General features: G+C 46.2%; 1 protein-coding gene across 5 annotated transcripts in view; it reads right to left on the bottom strand.

The window, feature by feature from the left end:
* The window catches only part of pak1 (p21 protein (Cdc42/Rac)-activated kinase 1), a 235,862-nt gene that overhangs the window by 106,379 nt on the left and 108,981 nt on the right, over positions 1 to 20,502 (bottom strand). For 2 of the 5 annotated variants that reach the window (XM_085999663.1, XM_085999666.1), the window contains exon 2: positions 181 to 436. The exons of the other annotated variants lie outside the window; for them this stretch is intronic. The gene's annotated coding sequence lies outside the window, so the exon portion shown is untranslated. The remainder of the gene's footprint in view (positions 1 to 180; positions 437 to 20,502) is intronic. 5 annotated transcript variants of the gene reach the window in all.

Genomic DNA, 20,502 nt, shown 5'->3' with positions numbered 1-20,502 from the left:
CACTGTCAGAGGTGCCGTCTTTCGGCTGGGACGTTAAACCGAGGCCCCGTCTACTCTCTCAAGTGGGACATAAAAAGATCCCATGGAACTATTCGAAGAAGAGCAGGGGAGTTCTCCCGGTGTCCTGGCCAACATTTACCCCTCAAACCAACACCTAAAACAGATTATCTGGTCATTTACCTCATCGCTGTTTGTGGGAGCTTGCTGTGCACAAATTGGCTGCTGCGTTTCCTACATTACAACAGTGACCACACTTCAAAAAGTACTTCGTTGGCTGTAAAGCGCTTTGGGACATCCTGGAGGTCATGTTTGATGCAGGGCTGTCTTTTCTTTTTTCTAGTTCAGGGACAGCACGGCCAACTGCAGGGTAAAACACCCTCTCCAGCCTCAACCTTCACCAGGCAAATTCCCATTCTAGTCCTTTTGGCTCACAAATCTATGATATATGTAGAGGTCAGTAAAGCAAGAGTTATGAATAAAATTCAAGACATTTAACATCCAGAATTACAGAATCAGAATCTTACCGCACAGGAGGCCGCCGTTCGGCCCGTCGTGTCTGTGCCGGCTCTTTGAAATTTAGTCCCACACCCCAGCTTTTTCCCCATATCCCTGCAAATTAGTCCTCTTCAAGTACAAATCCAATTGCCTTTTGAAAGTTCCTAGGATTCCACCACTCTTTCAGATGGTGCGTTCCAGATCTCAACAAACCTCTGTGGAAAAAAATGTCTCCTCATTTCCGTTTTAGCTCTTTTGCCAATTATTTTAAATCTGTGACCTCTGGTCACCGACCCACTTGCCAGAGGAAACAGTTTCTCCCTACTTGCTCTCTCAAAAACCTCCCGTCACTTTAAATACCTCCATTAGGTCTCCCCGTAACCTTCTCTGCTCGAAGGAGAACAACCCCAGCTTTTCCAATCTCTCCATATAACTGAAGCCCCTCATCCCTGGTAAACTCCAGCTGAGGCCTAACAGGTGATTTGTAAAGGTTTAGCATGGCTTCCTTGTTTTTGTATTCAATGCCCCTATATACAAAGGCAAGCATCCCATACACTTCCTTAACTGCCTCATCAACTTTCCCTACCACCTTCAAAGATTTGTGACTATGTACCCCGCCCCCCCCACCCCCCCCAGGTCCCCCTGCTCTTGCACTTCCCTCAAAATAGTACCATTTAGACTATTACGATAGCAAAATACTGCGGATGCTGGAAATCCGAAATAACAGCAGAAAATGCTGGAAACACTCAGCAGGCCAGGCAACATCCGTGGAGAGAGAAACTGAGTTAACGTTTCAGGTCGAAACCCTTCTTCAGAACTGAGAAAAAAAGCAGGAAATGAAACAGATTAAAAGGCCAGTTTGTGGGGCTGGGAAATGGGGGAGGGGATGAAAGAACAAAAGGGAAGGTCTGGGAGAGGTGAAGAGACATTAAGAGATATTCAAGGCGAGACGAGATGGTAATAGGACAGGTAATATCTCTTCACCTCTCGTTTCCTGCTTTTTTCTCCGTTCTGAAGAAGGGTTTCGACCTGAATCGTTAACGGTTTCTCTCTCCACTGATGTTGCCTGGCCTGCTGGGTTTTTCCAGCGTTTTCTGTTGTTATTACCACTTAGACTATACTGTTGCTCTATGTTGCTCCTCCCAAAGTGCATCACTTCACACTTATCTACATTAAGTTGCATCTGCCGATTTCACCAGTCTGTCTATGTCCTCCTGAAGTCTGCTACTACCATGCTCACTATTTACTATGTTGCCACGGTTTGTATCATCCGCAAACTTTGAAATTGTACTCCTTATGCCCAAGTCCAGGTCATTTATATATAAAGTAACAAGAAAAGCAATTGTCCCAATCCCGACCACTGGGGGGACCCCACTGCAAACTTCTCTCCAATCAGAAAACCCATGTTCACCACTACACTCTCTGCCTCTTATCCCTTAGCCAATTGAGTACCAAAGTTACCACCGTCCCTCAAATACCATGTGCTTCTATTTTCCGAATAAGTCCATTAAGTGGTACTTTATCAAATGCTTACGGGATATCTACACTAGATGGCATTCACTCTCGAATTGTCAAGGAAAACAGGTGATACTTTCACGAGGCCCATAAAACACAGGCAATATACCCAGAGATTGGAGAACAGTCATGGTTATCCCGATATTTAAAAAAAAGTTGCGGGATATGAACCCAAAAATTACAGGTCAGTTAGCCTAACATTGTGATAGATGAATTTTTTCAGGGCAGTTCATCAATGTTTGCCTAAAGACACAAAGCACATAGAGTACTCAGCATGGACTTACAAACAACAGCGCAGCGAGTGCCTCACTAACCTACTTGTATTCTTTGAGTACATCAATAACCTTTCCTCGTAAGACAACCAACCCCTTGCAATGCAAGAGACACAACAATTTGCGCACAGCAAGCTCCCACAAACAGCAATGTGATCATGACCAGATAATTTGTTTTAGTGATGTTGGTTGAGGGATAACTATTGGCCAGGACGCCGGGGAGAACTCCCCCTGCTCCTCTTCGAATAGTGCGGTGGGGAGCCTGGTCTCCAATTGTCTTGGATCCCCTTGCCATTGGACCAAGACCTTGCTCTGTCAAGCCCGTGTGGTAGCTGGTGTGCAAAGGCCACCTCACGTTAAAAGAATTCACGCACAGGCATCTTCCACCCTTTAAAATGAAGTTCGGGACCTGGAACGTCAGGACCCTCATGGACAACCCCAACAGCGACAGAGACTGTAGGTCCCGCATTGGACTCACCAGTCACCTGAGAACTCATTTTTAGTGTGGAAGCAAGTCATCCTCGGTTTCGAGGGACTGCCCAAGAAGAATTTATAGTTAAGGGCGCTCCAGTAGATATATTATGTGGATTTTCAGAACACATCTGACAAGTTATACACGCGAGGCTTGTAAAGAAGTTTAAGGCTTGTAAAATTAATGAGAATTTGGCGCCACGGACTGAAAACCGGCTTGGCAATAGCAAGTAGAAGGTAACAAGATATGGAAATATTTCTAGCGAGGGAAATGATTAATAAGAGTTCTACAGAGGTACATTCGTCAAGGCCTGCTCTTTAACCAATACTTTCGGAAATACAATTAAATCTGCCAATGATGCCAGGTTTTGTGGTCAAAAATGGATAAATGTAAGGACATTGGAACAGGAGATATAAAATACCCACCATACATGACGAAGGGCCCCTATTAGAAAAAGCATTTGTGTGTGAGTACTGATCATTCATCGAGACCAAGTATCCAGTGAATGTGGATCAATTTTTCAACAACTGATCGTTGTACTGGGGTCCCACGAGGGCACTTGACTATGGAACAAAACAAGTTATTCCAATCTTGTGTGAATCATTGATAAGGACCGCACTTGGAATATTACGTAGAAGTTTAGGCACCCTTCATTCACAGGGGCATTGATGTACTGGGACAAGAGCAAAATAGACGATTGTGATTTTGGACTCAATTTCTGAAGAGACTCTCAGAATATTCCCTCAGAAAGAAAGAAAGACTTGCATTTCTTTAGCACCTTTCATGACCTCAGGTACTTTAAGTGTAGTCACTGTTGCAATGTCGGAAATGCAGCAGCCAATTTGCACACAGCAAGCTCCCACAAACAGAAATGTGACGATGACCAGATAATCGGTTTTAGGAATGTTGGTTGAGGGATAAATATTTGCCGAACACCTCAAGTCTCTTCGCCAGGAGCAAGCGGAAGCCAAGCGCAAGTCAACCCAAGCACCCCACCCACCTGCCTGCCCCTTCAACCACTGTCTGCCCCACCCGTGACAGAGGCTGTAGGTCCTGCATTGGACTCATCAGTCACCTGAGAGCTCATTTTTAGTGTGGAAGCAAGTCATCCTCGGTTCCAAGGGACTGCCTGAGAGAGAGAGACAGAGAGAGTGAGAGGAGAAATATTTGCCAGGACACTGGGGATACTCCCCTGCTCTTCTTCAAAATAGTACCATGGGATCTTTTACCGTCTCATCCAAAAGACAGCAGCTCCAACAGTGCAGCGCTCCCTCAGCACTGCACTGGGAGTGTCAGCCTAGATTTGTGCTCAAGTCTCTGGAGTGGGACTTGAACCCACAACCTTCTGACTCAGAGGCGAGAGTGCTGCCCACTGAGCCACAGCTTCAGTTAAAGCTTCAAGCAAGGAAAGAAATACTGTGAGGAAGAGACTCTCACCTAAAGCTATATGGTTTTATTGTTTAAAAAGCTGAGCATCGGATTAGGAACCAAATTGAGGGTTTGAGAGGCAAGTACAGACATTCAGGATACCACACAGACATAATGCATGTAAGCACTTTTGGAGTTGTCCAAAGGATAATTTGAACATCTCCTCCCCCTCATTAACCTGGAGACAATACAAAGTTAGTATATAGCATGTAATCAACACTGGATTCCTAGGGACAGGATCTCGAGCTACAGACGCAGTGTTTACGCAGCTGTGGACATGCATCACCAATGTAGAAGAGGGTAAGCTCCATTCCGAGCAGCTGACTGCACCTTGTGAACCTGCCTAAAGTTAAAACACCAATTCATCTTTCCAAAGGGAGCGCATCTTGTTTTTGTAACTCGGGCAAAAGGTTTTCCCGATCTTGTTTCAAGCTGAAACTTGTACAAGAAACATAAGCTTTCTACATACCGATACCAGAAACAGAATTCTAGTCCTGTATATCATAACGCCATTAATAATAAATCTAGTTTATAACCAATGTCACTTGCACAATAAATTATTGGCTAATATTTCAACAACTTTTGGAATCACTCAGTTTAGTACAGTAATATTTCTTTAAAAAGACTTGCATTTATATAGTGCCTTTCACAACCACCGGACATCCCAAAGCGCTTTACAGCCAGCCAATGAAGTACGTTTTTTTGTAGTCACTGTTACAATGTAGGAAACGGGGCAGATAATTTGCGCACAACAAGCTCCCACAAACAGCAATGTGATAATGACCAGATAATCCCCTTTCAGTAATGTTGATTGAGAGATAAATATTGGCCAGGGCACCGGGGAGAACTCCCCTGCGAAAAAGTGCCAACCACTTGAGAGCAGACGGGGCCTCGGTTTAACATCTCATCTGAAAGACGGCACCCTTTGACAGTGCAGCGCTACCTCAGCACTGCACTAGAGTGTCAGCCTAGATTTTTGTGCTCAAGTCTCTGGAGTGGGACTTGAACCCATAACCTTGCGACTCAAGAGTTGCGAATAGCACTGAACACTGTGCAGTCATCAGCGAACATCCCCACTTCTGACCTTATGATGGAGGGAAGGTCATTGATGAAGCAGCTGAAGATGGTTGGGCTTAGGACGATGCCCTGAGGAACTCCTGCAGTGATGTCCTGGGGCTGAGATGATTGACCTTCAACCACCACAACCATCTTCCTTTGTGCTAGGTATGACTCCAGCCAGTGGAGAGTTTTCCCCCCCGATTCCCATTGACTTCAGTTTTACTAGGGCTCCTTGATGCCACACTTGGTCAAATGCTCACCTCACCCCTGGAATTCAGCTCTTTTGTCCATGTTTGGACCAAGGCTGTAATGAGGTCTGGAACCAAGTGGTCCTAGCAGAACCCAAACTGTGCATCAGTGAGCAGGTTATTGGTGAGTAAGTGCTGCTCGATAGTACTGTCGACGACAACTTCCATCACTTTGCTGATGATCGAGAGGAGACTGATGTGGCGGTAATTGGCCGGATTGGATTTGTCCTGCTTTTTGTGGACATGACATACCCGGGCAGTTTTCCACATTGTCAGATAGATGCCGGTGTTATAATCATTCAATAAGATCATGGCTGATCTTCTACATCAACTCCACTTTCCCGCACTATTCCCATATCCTTTGATTCCCTTAATATTCAAAAATCTATCGATCTCTGTCTTGAATATACTCAACGACTGAGCCTCCACAGCCCTCTGGGGTAGAGAATTCCAAAGATTCACAACCCATCGAGTGAAGAAAATTCTGCTCATCTCAGTGCTAAATGGCCGACCCTTTATTCGGAGACTGTGGCCCCTAGTTCTCAACTCCCCAGCCAGGGGAAAACATCTTCATTTATCTCATTTTCATTTCCACTTTTCAACCTCAGTGGCATGTTGCGAAAGTGCTTAACCCATCACCTTGGTTTCTCAATATAATTATAAAAAGGGGATTGGTTCAATGACAACAATAACAACAACAGCTACTTGCATTTATATAGAGTCTTTAATATAGAAAAGCATCCCAAGTATTTATATAGCGCCTTTAACTTAGTGAAAACATCCCAAGGCGCTTCACAGGAGTGTTATAAAACAACATTTGACACCGAGCCACTTAAGGAGATATCAGGACAGAGGACCAAAAGCTTGGTCAAAGTGGTAGGTTTTAAGGAGCGTCTTAAAAGGTGGAGAGCGAGGTAGGGAGGTTTAGGGAGGGAATTCCAGAGCTTAGGGCCTAGGCTGCTAAGGCACGGCCACCAACGGTGACGCAATTAAAAACGGGGATGTTCAAGAGGCCAGAATTAGAGGAGCGCAGAGATCTCGGGGCGTTGTAGGGCTGGAGGAGGTTAGAGATAGGGCGGGGGCGAGGCCATGGAGGGATTTGAAAATAAGGATGAGAATTTTAAAATCGAAGCGTTGCTTAACCGGGAGCCAATGTAGGTCAGCGAGCACAGGGGGAGATGGGTGAACGGGACTTGGTGCGAGTTAGGACACGGGCAGCCGAGTTTTGGGTGACCTCAAGTTTACGTAGGGTGGAATGTGGGAGGACGGCCAGGCGCGCGCTGGAATAGTCAAGTCTAGAGGTAACAAATGGTACAGCGGATACTTCAGCGTCTGTGGAGTAGCTGACATCTACCATCAATGCAGAAAGAGGTTCGTTCCAAGTGATCTAATGGTGCTCATTAGGCTTATTGCTGCCAATACAGGGGAAAATAAAGATCACCAATTAGCCTTAAATGTTATGCCAATATGCTCCTTCTGTGATGCACTTAATTCATCATCTCAAATTAATCCAACCAGTAATTCACCTAGTGTTATTTAATTCAAAATACAGTACAGGAAACTCTCGATTTACCGGCACCTAAATAACCGGAAATCTGTTAACCGGCAAAATTCAGGAGTAGGTTCAGGTAAGTTTTACTTCAGATTAGTGGCAGTTCTTGGATCTGTGGCTGTGTAACTGGGCCTCCTGCACTTGTTGCTAAGCAACAGGGACGCTTGGTCTGTGGCCAGAGTTCCTGCACATGTTGCTAAGCAACAGGGAAGCCTGGATTTGTTGCTGTGTACGGAGCTCTCGTACCTTTTAACTATACTGTACCTCTCTGTAGTCCAGACTTTTTGATAAACCGGCACCACGCCGGTCCCGGATACCAAAGCGTTTCCTGTACTTGCTCCGCACACAACCGAAGCTTGCAAGGACAATAATCCAACTGTATGGGCATTTCTTGCATCCACTATTAGGCATTACGAAAATCCCAATGACAACATCGGACTTGCGTACCAAATATTACTTGAAGTCATGAAAAGCTGCCAAAGTGTCGGTTTACAATGCTTTTTTCAATTAAATAGAAGAGGCACTGCTGCAGGCACTGAAGATCTGCAGTACCGACCCATAGTCATGTCTACGAACATTATCATTTTAGCTCCACTCCAGCCTTCCCAAACAAGAGTGGTGGAAAAAAAAGAGTCTCCAAGAAATTAGCCATTTTCCAGTGTTGAATTCAGGTATTCAAAGTGACGCACTGAAAGTGAAGGTAAAACACATTACACGGACAATGGATCTGGAAACGCACCTTTAAAATGCAGCATCAACTTTCAGCGTTATCCTCCGTACCCTCCCCTTAACAAAGAAAACATTTGATTTTTCCAGAACACTGCTATTCCTGAATGTCTGGCAGATTTCAGAGACAGTACTGAATAAAAGTAACCAGCATGAAACAGGACTATTTTGGTTCAAGCTTGATGCTTTAAATCATCTCAGGTAAGGTTATTGAGGCCCTCGCCGGGGTTGAGGTTGAGAGAGACGGAGATATTTAGTGCATCATATTTAACTCCACAGGAACCCGGCATGTTGCAGATTCATGTTGGATGCACTTGCCCCCGACCAGCCAACACAACTCTCAACTTGGCTGCAGTTACACAAGTGATTCCGAGCTAAATACTTCAAAATAGTGCACAGAAAGATCCAGAATAATTGTTTTTAATTGAAAGGAAAAAAAGCCTTGCATTTATATAGCGCCTTTCACAGAATCACAGAAACCCCACAGTGCAGATAGAGGCCATTTCGGCCCATCGAGCCTGCACCGACACATATCCCACCCGATCCCCGTAACCCCTACACCAACACATATCCCACCCTATCCCCGTAACCCCACGTATTTAATCCCCCTAACACTAAGGGTCAATTTATCATAGCCAATCAACCTAACCCGCACATCTTTGGACTGTGGGAGGAAACCGGAGCACCCGGAGGAAACCCACGCAAACACGGGGAGAATGTGCAAACTCCACACAGACAGTCACCCGAAGCCGGATTCGAACCCGGGTCCCTGGCGCTGTGAAGCAACAGTGCTAACCACTATGCCACCGTTCATGACGCTCCAAAGCGCTTTACAGCCAAAGTCCCACTCCAGGGACTTGAGCACAAAAAGCTAGGCTGGCACTCCCAGTGCAGTACTGAGGGAGCACTGCACTGTCGGAGGTGCCGTCTTTCGGATGAGACGTTAAACCGAGGCCCCGTCTGCCCTCTCGGGTGGACGCAAAAGATCTCGTGGCACTATTCGAAGAGGAGGAGCAGGGGAGTTCTCCCCAGTGTCCTGGCCATTAGTCACCCCTCAATCAACATCACTAAAAAAAAAAACAGATTATCTGGTCATGATCACATTGCATTTTGTGGGATCTTGCTGTGCGGAAATTGGCTGCCGCGTTTCCTACAGTGTCTCCACTTCAAAAATACTTCATTGGTTGTAAAGCGCTTTGGGACGTCCAGTGACTGTGAAAGGCGCTGTATAAATGCAAGTCTTTCTTTATCACACTATCATAAATAAAAATGTGGCCGTTACGAACAGCTTGCCAGAGCTCACTCTCTGGGATGACACATGAATAATGGCTCGTTGAGGTGAGGCACCAGTATAATTGTGCCCCAGAATGAATCAGCACCTTCAGAAGAGGAAAGGGAAAAAAACATTCTATAAATAGATTTTTAATCCTGCTAATTTTTTTTTTTTTTTAAAAAGACACTTTGTATTGTATTTTGTCTTATTATTCAAAAGTATTCATTAGTCCGACTGATGACTCATGCGGGATTAGGAGCCGGATGTATAAGCAGTCATACAGTAAATGAAAGTTGTGTAATGTAATCAAGAATTAGTGGATTTGCGAGCTTCCTGATTGCATCTGCTGGAATGTAGCTTCTGTGCCCGTTGGGCTTAGTGACTCTAGGTTTATGCATCTTGCCACACCAGCTGGAAAAACAGCTACCAATAACCATGGTCTAATGTACTTTTTTTTTTTGGGGTGCGCTGCCCCTTTAACGGGCACATTCAAATCTCCGCGCATGTGCGCTTTTTCCACTGGAAAGCCAGCAAGAGGCTTGCGCGGGGTCTCCAGAGTGCCGCGCAGCTTGATGGGAACACTGCCAATATCCATAGAGAGCTCACCTGAGCAGTAACCCCCCACACCCCATTTACTGTTGTTTTTATATTACAGCACTGCTGCACAAGACAGCCCGGCTCCGTTCTAGTAGTGAGTTATATAAGCGAGGTCGTGCTGGTCCCTCTGGAACGTAGGAACATACGAACAGGAGGAGGCCATTCAGCCCCTCAAGCCCGTTCCGCCATTCAATTAGATCACGGCTGATGCGCACCTTAACTTCATTTACCCGCCTTTGCTCCGTATCCCTTGATACCCTTACCCGACAAAAATCTATTGATCGCAGTCTTGGAAATTTCAACCGATCCATCATCCCCAAGGCCTTCTGGTGCCATGAAGCACCACCTCCAGAAATAGATTTCTGCGCCGGTCGCAAAATTGCCGCTACAGACTGCCATTTTTTCTGTCCACAAGCAAGCCATGCAGGTCGGAAACATAGAAGATAGGAGCAGGAGTAGGCCATTCGGCCCCTCGAGCCTGCTCCGCCATTTAATGAGATCATGGCTAATCATCCAAATTCAGTACCCTGTCCCTGCTTTCTCCCCATATCCCTTGATCCCTTTAGCCTTAAGAAATATATCTAACTCCTTCTTGAATATATTTAATGAATTGGCCTCAACTGCCCTGTGTGGCAGAGAATTCCACAGGTTCGCCACTCTCTGGGTGAAGAAGTTCCTCCTCATCTCTGTCCTAAATGGAAAGGTCCAGGCTCAGGCTGCCGAGCTAATGATCAGGCACTAAAATTAGCCTGCATGTCCCCAGGAATTGGCTGGCAGTTAAAGGAGAGGAGAAAATAAAAATCATGCCAGGGTTCCTGCTCCTGACTTACTATCAGGAACAACAGAAATTGGTTTGGTAGCGATATCATCCCATGACCAAGAAGCCTTAGCGCCCACCATTCCGTTCATGGACAGGCACTTCAGCGAAGTATCAAAGGACTACTAGCACCATGGAACTGTGCAAGAGTCACCAACCTCATGAGGGGGCACAATTAAAATGACATAGAATCTACAGCACAGAAATAGCTCAACTGGTCTATGGCGGTGTTTGTGCTCCACACGAACCTCCTCCCAACCCTCTTCATCTAACCCCATCAACATATCCTTCTATTCCTTTCTCTCTCCCTCATGTACCTATCTAGCTTCCCCTTAAATGCATCTATGCTATTCGTCTCAACTACTCCCTGTGGTAGCGAGTTCCACATTCTAACCACTCTCTGGGTAAAGAAATGTCTCCTGAATTCCCTTTTGGATTTATTGGGGACTATCTTATATTTATGGCCCCTACAAGTGGAAACATCTTCTCTACATTTACTCTATCAAACCCCTTCATAATATTAAAGACCTCTATTAGGTCACCCCCTCAGCCTCCTCTTTTCAGCGAAAAGAGCCCGAGACTGTTCAGTGTTCCCTGATAAGTATACCCCTCAGTTCTCATAATCCTTGTGAATCTTTTTTGCACTTTCTCCAGTGTCTCTATATCCTTTTCGAAGCTTTGACCACGCTCAATCAGCTCAGATGGACGGGTCATATTGTCCACATGCCCGATAAGAGACTCCCAAAACAAGCGCTCTACTCGGAGCTCCGGCACGGCAAGAGAGCCCCAGATGGGCAGAGGAAATGCTTCAAGGACACCCTCAAAGCCTCCTTGAAAAGGTGGAACATCCCCACCGACACCTGGGAATCCCTGGCCCAAGACTGCACAAAGTGGAGGAGAAGCATCCGGGAAGGCGCCGAACACCTCGAGTCTCTTCGCCGGGAGCAAGCGGAAGCCAAGCGTAGGCAGCGCACGTCAACCCAAGCACCGTCTGCCCCACCTGTGACAGAGACTGTAGGTCCCGCATTGGATTCATCAGTCACCTGAGAACTCATTTTTAATGTGGAAGCAAGTCATCCTCGGTTTCGAGGGACTGCCTAAGAGAGAGATCCTTTTCATAATAAGAACATAAGAAATAGGAGCAGGAGTAGGCCATTCGGCCCTTCGAGCCTGGATCATGGCTGATCTTCCACCTCAACCCCACCTCCCCGTACTATTCCCATAATATCCGAAAATCTATCGATCTCGGTCTTGAATATACTCAACGACTGAGCATTCACAGCCCTCTGGGGTAGCGTCAGGCCATTCAGGAGTGAAACCAGGAAGCACTTTTTCCACATAAAGGATAGTGGAAATCTGGAAGTCTTCCTCCCAAAAGGCTGTGCATGCTGGGTCAGTTGAAATTTTCAAGGACGAGATCGATGGATTTTTGTTAGGTAAGGATATGGATCAAAGGGGGTAAATACAGAAGAATATTAATGGCCAAGTTACGCAGCATCACCCGAGAACCAGGATCAAGTGCTGAACTGCGCAACTCATCTGAGATATCATTTAAAAAAAAGGATCCAAACTGAGTCTCATTCCACTGAATTACATACAGCCGCTTAACTTGTCAACCAGATAGGATCATAGGAATGTTCATAACCGAATAGACCATCGCAGCCCATCTGGCTGGTCCTGTACCTTCAGCACCAACAAGATAGTGGAGTGGACCCTAGAGCTAGCCTCCGAGAATAACACTGAATTAGACCAGAGTGCAGTTGTCCCCGACTTGCAGAGTGGGCAGGAAACTACCCTTCTCATTATACAGCATGACTAAATTTTTTTTTAAATCTTGTGTGAATCACCCTTGTGTTTGCTGACTTACATTGGCTCCCGGCTCACCAACGCCTCAAATATAAAATTCTCATCCTTGTGTTCAAATCCTTCCATGGCCTCGCCCCCCTCCCCATCTCTGTAATCTCCTCTAGCCTTACAACCCTGCGGAAACTCGGCGTTCCTCCAATTCTGGCCTCTTGTACATCACCCCCCACCCCAGCCCACCCCACTTCTTTCACACCACCATTGGCGGCCATGCCTTCAGCAGTCTAGGCTCTGGAATTCCCTCTAAACCTCTCTTTCATCCTTTAAAATGAGACTAGGTGGGATTGTGAGTTGTGAAGAGGCTTCAAGGCGATTTAGGCAAGTTGAGTGAGTGGGCAAATACATGGCAGATGCAGTATAACATGGATAAATGTGAAGTTATCCACTTCGGTAGGAAAAACAGAAAGGCAGAGTATTATTTAAATAGTGATCGATTGGAAAATGTTGATGTACAGAGGGACCTGGGTGTCCTTGTACACCAGTCACTGAAAGCAAACATGCAGTGCAGCAAGCAGTTAGGAAGGCAAATGGTATGTTTTTTTTTATTCATTGATGGGATGTGGGCATCGCTGGCTAGGCCTGCATTTAGTGCCCATCCCTAACTGCCCTTGAGAAGATGGCGGTGAGCCGCCTTCTTGAACCGCTGCAGTCCATATGGTGTAGGTACACCCACTATGCTGTTAGGAAGGGAGTTCCAGGATTTTGGCCCAGCGACAGTGAAGGAACGGCGATACAGGTCCAAGTCAGGATGGTGTGTGGCTTGGAGGGGAACTTGTAGGTGGTGATGTTCCCATGCGTCTGCTGCCCTTGTCCTTCTAAGTGGTAGAGGTCGCGGGTTTGGAAGGTGCTGTTGAAGGAGCTTTGGCGAGTTGCTGCAGTGCATCTTGTAGATGGTACACACTGCAGCCACAGTGCGCCGGTGGTGGAGGGAGTGAATGTTGAAGGTGGTGGATGGAGTGCCAATCAAGCGGGCTGCTTTATCCTGAATGGCGTCGAGCTTCTCGAGTGTTGTTGGAGCTGCACTCATCCAGGCAAGTGGAGAGTATTCCATCACACTCCTGACTTGTGCCTTGTAGATGGTGGAAAGGCTTTGGGGAGTCAGGTGGTGAGACACTCGCCGCAGAATTCCCAGCCTCTGGCCTGCTCTTGTAGCCACAGTATTTATATGGCTGGTCCAGTTCAGTTTCTGATCAATGGTAACCCCCAGGATGTTGATAGTGGGGGATTCAGTGATGGTAATGCCATTGAATGTCAAGGGGAGATGGTTAGAGTATCGCTTGTTGGAGATGGTCATTGCCTGGCACTTGTGTGGTGCGAATGTTACTTGCCACTGGTCAGCCTAAGTCTGAATGTTGTCCAGGTCTTCCTGCATGTTGGCCTTCATTGCAAGAGGATTTGAGTACAGGAGCAAGGATGTCTTACTACAGTTATACAGGGCCTTGGTGAGACCACACCTGGAGTACTGTGTGCAGTTTTGGTCTCCTTACCCAAGAAAGGATATACTTGCCATAGAGGGAGTGCAGCGAAGGTTCACCAGACTGTTTCCAGGGATGGCAGGACTGTCGTATGAGGAGAGATTGGGTTGACTAGGCCTGCATTCACTAGAGTTTAGAAGAATGAGGGGGGATCTCATTGAAACGTATAAAATTCTGACAGGGCTAGACAGACTGGATGCAGGGAGGATGTTTCCCCTGGCTGGGGGGGTCTAGATTGAGGGGTCACAGTCTCAGGATACGGGGTAGGACATTTAGGACTGAGATGAGGAGAAAATTCTCTACCACAGAAGGCTGTGGAGGCCAAGTCACTGAATATATTTAAGGAGATAGATAGATTTCTAGACACAAAAGGCATCAAGGGGTATGGGGAGAGAGCGGGAATATGGTATTGAGATAGAGGATCAGCCATGATCATATTGAATGGCGGAGTAGGCTCGAAGGGCCGAATGGCCGACTTCTGCTCCTATTTTTCTATGTTTCTATGACGCTCCTTAAAACTTACCTCTGATCAAGCTTTTTTGGTCACCAGCTCGGTGTCAAATATTTTTTTCTGAGAACACTCCTGTGAAGCACCTTGGGGTGTTTTGCTACGTTAAAGGCGCTATATAAATGCAAGTCAGTGCTGCTGAATGTCAACCATTCGAGATTAGGCAAATCAATGGTTAAATATGGTCGGAGAGTGTTAATAAATAAATATTTTTACAAACACCTTGGACCAGATTCTTACTCTAGATGTTCACCACACATTCAGGGTGTGAACTTACTGTTAGCCTACCTGCTTGGAGATTTTGTACGGTTCTTATGAATGAGAAAAAGACAGCAGGATATTAAATTATAAAAAAGCCCTTTGGGAGTCACGTTTGTTCTGTTTCTTCAATATCATTCGGAAGTGCATTAAAAGTCAAAAGAGCTTCCTTGATAGCTAAGCCACACAGATTGAGAAGGCTTCAGCTTTGACCTTCAGTATATATGGAATAAGCCACTGGAGTAAATAAGGAGAAACTGTTTCCTCTGGCGGGTGAGTCAGTAACCAGATAACACAGATTTAACATGATTGGCAAAAGAACCCGGCAGGGGGGGGGGGGGGAAGAGAAGGGGGGGGGGGGGGGCGGGGAAGAGATTTTTTAAAAGCAGCAAGTTATGATGATCTGGAACGTGCTGCCTGAAAGGGTGATGGAATAGTATGGAAATATTTGCAGTGCTATGGGAAAAGAGCAGGGTTGTGGGACTAATTGGATAGAATCACAGAATAGTACAGCACAGAAGGAGGCCATTCGGCCCATCGAGTCTGCGCCGGCTCCTTCGAAGAGCAATCCAGTTAGTCCCACTCCCCCGCTCTTTCCCTGTATCCCTGCAATTTTTTCTCCTTCCAGTATTTATCCAATTCCCTTTTGAAGGCGACTATTGAATCTGTATCCACCGCCCTATCAGGCAGCGCATTCCAAATCCTAACCACTCGTTGTGTAAGAAAGTTTTTCCTCATGTCGCCTCTGGTTCTTTTGCCAATCACCTTAAACCTGTGCCCTCTGGTTATTGATCCTTCAGCCATTGGAAATAGTTTCTCTTTATTTACTCCTTTCATGATTTCAAACACCTCTATCAAATCTCCTCTTAGCCTTCTCTGCTCCAAAGAGAACAACCCCAGTTTATCTAGTCTATCCACGTAAATGTAATCCCTCATCCCTGGAATCATTCCAGTAAATCGCTTCTGCACCCTCTCTAAAGCCTTCACGTCCTTCCTAAAGCACGGTGCCCAGAATTGGACACAATGCTCCAGCTGCGGCCAAACTAGTGTTTTATATAAGTTTAGCATAACTTCCTGGCTTTTGCATTCTATGCCAAGATAGCTCTTTCAGAGAGCCGGCACTAGCATGATGGGCCGAATGGCCTCCTTCTGCGCTGTATGTATGATTGTATATTAGCCAGTGCAGAAGTGGGGGTGCTACAATTAGCATCCTCTGGGTTGGGCAGCAGGGAGGCGAATGAACTAGGTTTCCCACAATACTGAGCTTGGCAGGGATGCCAATGGCATAGTGGTTAGCACTGTTGCCTCACAGCGCCAGGGACCCGGGTTCGAATCTGGCCTCGGGTGACTGTCTGTGTGGAGTTTGCACATTCTCCCCGTGTTTGCGTGGGTTTTCTCCGGGTGCTCCGGTTTCCTCCCACAGTCCAAAGATGTGCAGGTTAGGATGATTGGCTATGATAAATTGACCCTTAGTGTGGGGGATTAAATACGTGGGGTTACGGGGAATCGGGTGGGATATGTGTCGGTGCAGGCTCGATGGGCCGAAATGGCCTCTATCTGCATTGTGGGGTTTCTGTGATTCTGCCAACAGGCACTATTAAGCCTCATACATGAAGATGGTCCGTTGGGAAAGGCATCAGAGGGCAACTGCAGCAAACGGTCAAGAAAAGAGAGAATAAGCAAGATCAGTTCATCTCATGGCCTGTATCTGCTCATGAGCCACATTCTTTACAACATAAGAAATAGGAGCAGGAGTCGGCCATTTGGCCCTTCGAGCCTGCTCCGCCATTCAATAAGATCATGGCTGATCTTCTACCTCATCTCCACTTTCCTGCACTATCCCCATATCCCTGGATTCCCTTAATATTCAAAAATCTATCGATCTCTGTCTTGAATATACTCAACCACTGAGCCTCCACAGCCCTCTGGGGCAGAGAATTCCAAAGATTCACCACCCTCAGTGAAGAAATTTCTCCTCATCTCAGTCCCAAATGGCCGACCCCTTATTCTGAGACTGTGAGCCCCCTGGTTCGAGACTCCCCAGCCAGGGGGAAACATCCTCCCTGCATCTACCCTGTCGAGCCCTGTAAGAATTTTGTAAGTTTAGTGTACGTTTTGTATGTTTCAATAACACTGCTATACAGTGGGTTATTTTGAGCGTACCCTGAATTTAGTGGTTTCATGGCGACAGGGTAGAGGGTAGAACAACTATGCTTAGCCTATATTGACCGCAGCGGTAAATACAGCAAGGGAGTTATTTGCTGTGGTTAAAAAATTGTAGCAACTGAAGAAAATCCGGCAAAAAAATAAATCTGCAAAGCAGTCAAATAAGTTTTCCCGTTTGTGCATTTAAATTTTCACCACAGACGTATATTCACTGCAAACATCTCTCGGCAAAATTAATTTTACACAAACGTGGAAGCAGCTTTTGCGAGTGCACAAAGTATTCCTTGTACTAATATTTCTTGAGTTTAAAAAAAAAGGTAACACACCACCAACGCACACATTCAAAAAGTACCATGCCCTGTACCGCATCTCTCCGACGATTGTACTGCAGGTTCAAACAAAACCATACAAGTTTGTGCTCGGGTTTCCAGGACGACCATCCTTTTTCAGAAGGTCGTGGGGGTTCAAATCCCACTCCGGGGACTTGAGCACAAAATCTAGGCCGACACTCCCAGGGCAGTGCTGAGGGAGTGCTGCACTGTCGAAAGGTGCGGTCTTTCCGACGAGACGTTAAACCGAGACCTCGTCTGCCCTCTCGGGTGGATTTAATTCAGAGTCCATTTGTTATGTATTTTGTGTTCTCCTCCCACCTGTGGTGGCGCTGTCACAGGAGATAAATGGTTGGGTGTTCTCTGTTAAGTTTAGCTCTCTTTGTTCAGAACTTCCGTTCCTTCCAATAAAGCACTTCATGTTTGAATCTCTGAGTTCTGAGTCCTAAATTGTGTCTAGGTAGAAAGGTACAGACACAATACCATTCTTACATTTCTTATTTATAATCTTATTTGGAAAAATCTTCCTTTCAATGAGGTACAATTTGTGTATTTCAACAAAGGGGCAGAAAACTCAATCTTCAAAACACTTCTTACAGCCCAGTTAGCTTCAGAACTGCAGTGCACTTGTATTTATTACTTAGCATTTGCATAATGCATCTGTACATTGTAAATACAATTGCCTGTAATTATGGCATGCCAAGGTTGCAGTTCCTATATTTTGCTGTTGCATTCATGTTCAGTTCTAAATATAATACCAGGATCAGGAATCCAAGCGGGATTTCCCCCTCCCCAACACAAAGGCACAGAAACGAATTGCACCGCTCCAAATGCTGACTAATCCCGGGACACTAAGGTTTCCTGAGAGGTTCTGGTCCTGTGTGTCCCTGGCACCTCAGGCGCTGCTTTTGTCTACTGGGCTAAAGGTAGATCGAACATTTAATCTCTCATTGATCAAACATCTGTTACTTTCATGTTGTATTTATCCCCATTTCATTTATTGATTCCATAATCTATTCCCGATTATTCTTACAATAAACCCTGTATCCAGCTCCACAGGTAATAGAATTAGATTATATCATTGAATGTCGCTAACGAGTTGCAGATTTCACCCCGAATTCCATCAAATTGCTGCTTTTGCATAATTTCCCTTCCTCGCAGTTAACTAAGTGACGATTGTGATCCTGTCTCGGGGAAAGTGCGGTCTCTCCAAATGTGTCACTCGCTACCTGGTGGCCATGGCAGCAGCGGATCTACTGGTCGTCGTCATCGACCCGATATTGAGGCAGATTCTGATTCGTTATTATAGACAGTTTCATTTCATGCGGTATCCCATTCCCGTGTGGATTATCCATGCCGTCCTGCTTTATGCAACCACAGGCTGTTCTGTCTGGTTCACCGTCACTTCCACCTTTGATCGATTTATAGAATCATAGAATGGTTACAGCACGGAAGGCGGCCATTCGGCCCGCTGAGCCCGTGCCAGCTCTCTGCAAGAGCACTTCAGCTAGTCCCACTCCCCTCGCCCTTTCCCCGTAGGCCTGCAAATTTCTTTCCTTCAGGTACTTATCCAACTCCCTTTTGAAAGCCGTGATTGAATCTGCCTCTACCAAGGAAGTGCATTCCAGATCTTAACCACTCGCTGCGTAAAAAAGTTTTTCTTACGTCACCTTTGGTGCTTTTGCCAATCACCTTAAATCTGTGTCCTCTGGTTCTCGACCCTTCCGCCAATGGGAACAGTTTCTCTCTATCTACTCTGTCCAGACCCCTCATGATTTTGAACACCTCAATCAAATCTCCTCTCAATCAAGGGGAACAACCCCAGCTTCTCCAGTCTATCAACGTAACTGAAGTCCCTCATCCCTGGAACCATTCTCGTCAATCCTTTCTGCACCCTCTCCAAGGCCTTCACATCCTTCCTAAAGTGCGGTGCCCAGAATTGGACAAAATACTCCAGTTGGGGCCGAACCAGTGTTTTATACAGGTTCATCATAATTTCCACACTTTTGTACTCGATACCTCTATTCAAGCTTGAGGTCATCCAAAACTCTGCTGCGAGAGTCCTAACTCGCACCAAGTCCCGTTCACCCATCACCCCTGCGCTCGCTGACCTACATTGGGCCTCGATTTCAAAATTCTCTACCTTGTTTTCAAATGCCTCCATGGCCTCGCCCCTCCCCATCTCTGTAACCCGCCCCCCACCCCGCGAGATATCCGCGCTCCTCAAATTCTGGCCTCTTGAGCATCCCTGATTATAAATCGCTCCACCATTGGTGGCCGTGCCTTCTGTTGCCTGGGCCCCAAGCTCTGGAATTCCCTCCCTAAACCTCTCCGCCTCTCTTTCCTCCTTTAAGACGCTCCTTAAAATCTACCTCTCATCTGCCCTAATATATGTGGTTCGGTTTCAAATTTTGTCTGGTAACGCTCCCGTGAAGCACCTTAGGATGTTGTACTACGTTGAAGACGCTATATAAATACTAGCTTGTTGTTGATGTAAAAGATTCCGTGGCACTATTTCGAAGAAGAGCAGGGGAGTTCTGGCCAATATTTGCCTCTCAACCAACATCACTAACAACAAATTATCTGGTTCGCATTGCTGTTCATGGGATCTTGCTGTGTGTAAATTGCGCCACGTTCCCCACAACAGTGACTACACTTCAAAAGTACCTCATTGGCTGGAACGCACTTTGAGACGCCCGGAGGTCGTGAAAGGCGCTATAGAAATGCAAGTCCTTTCTTTGTGTGATGACCAATAAAACGCCACAACTATTATATTCAGAAATGTTCGCCTCCAGATCCCCATCGCCAAAAAAAACCACAAATAAAACCAACCCAATTTCCGACCCTCCAGAGTTCAGCATTGTTTTAGGAGAACCACACTGTTATATACAATCTGGTCAGAAGGGTTAATGTAAACAGTTTTGCTTGACAAAACACCACATTAAATGTGTGCGTGTGGCAGCACTCACTGGTGCCCTGGTTTAAGTACGCAGGTTTGATCCCCGCTCCCTCTCAATTGTGTGTGGGGAGACTAAGTGGAGGCACCACCACGCAAGACAGAGCAGGCGTTTTGCAACACAAGATTTGGGAAAACAGGAGGGAGCACCAGGCCACACACTCAGGCCAGCTCAAAACAAGCACCAGCAGAGGCCTAGGGGAACGTGTTCCAATACTAAAGAGAGGAGAAAGGAAGTCAGCCAGCAAGTCAAGCACACACCTTTATACCAGTGTGTCGTTTTAATTCAGACCAGCACCCGTCAGATGCCTGCGTTGTTAGATCAGTCTCCCTTAACCTGGCAGCAGACCCAGGAAAAAAAACGGGTTTACAAGTCTGCAGCCAAGGTAAGAGGCGGATTTAGCGGTGCAAAGGCAGGAGCTAGATCACAGGCGCTGGTTTCCCGCAATCCAAATTAAAACATGGCCAATATAAATGCAGCTCCATGTAGGGA

Source organism: Somniosus microcephalus, chromosome 10, assembly GCF_052327205.1.
Source record: "Somniosus microcephalus isolate GS21.2 chromosome 10, FLI_Smic_1.0, whole genome shotgun sequence".
Taxonomy (NCBI): domain Eukaryota; kingdom Metazoa; phylum Chordata; class Chondrichthyes; order Squaliformes; family Somniosidae; genus Somniosus; species Somniosus microcephalus.
Note: the sequence above shows the minus strand (reverse complement) of the source record. Positions and strands in the feature narration are given on the sequence as shown.